Source organism: Nannospalax galili, unplaced genomic scaffold (assembly GCF_000622305.1).
Source record: "Nannospalax galili isolate Female #2095 unplaced genomic scaffold, S.galili_v1.0 scaffold3135, whole genome shotgun sequence".
Taxonomy (NCBI): Eukaryota; Metazoa; Chordata; class Mammalia; order Rodentia; family Spalacidae; genus Nannospalax; species Nannospalax galili.
The window spans coordinates 82,382-82,920 of NW_008335479.1; the positions used below are offsets into that span (position 1 = coordinate 82,382).

At 30.1% G+C, this 539-nt stretch overlaps 1 long non-coding RNA gene across 3 annotated transcripts in view; it reads left to right on the top strand.

Moving 5' to 3' along the window:
* LOC115069901 overlaps positions 1 to 539 on the top strand; it is a 45,587-nt gene that overhangs the window by 28,125 nt on the left and 16,923 nt on the right. The gene's annotated exons all lie outside the window — the stretch shown is intronic.

Below are 539 nucleotides of genomic sequence, written 5' to 3' on the forward strand. Positions count from 1 at the left end.
AAAATGCATATATATTTTTACAAAGAATAAAAGCACTTAAATCCTTTAAACATGAAAACTAGTTGAGTAAGGTAGGGGTTCTGGGTAAGCATTTATAACTTAATTTAAACCAAATTTAGCATTGTTTTATCATTTAGAAATATTCTAAGTGAATTATTAGGTATTAGAAACCATTAAAAATAGCCAAGTATAAAAAAATTGGGAGAAATGTTCAGTTACTTGGAGGTACTTGTCAGTTAACTGAAGATGAGTCCCACCCAGTATCTCTGAAGTCCACATGAATGAGTCCTTTAGATGAAGTTGGTACGTTAGACTCTTAAAGTTCTTCTCCTTGAATTTTGTAGTACAGGAGTAGGTTAGAAGTATCTGAATACAGTCTGTACTCTCCAGTTGAATGGAGTGTTTGATGTGATGGTTCCTTTTTTTTTTTAGTTGATGAAATCCTCTAAATTTCTTTATCCTTTAAGGAATATTCTGCAACTAATTTTGAAATTGTAATAATCATATTTAAAAGTCCTTGTTTTTCTACGAAAATTAAC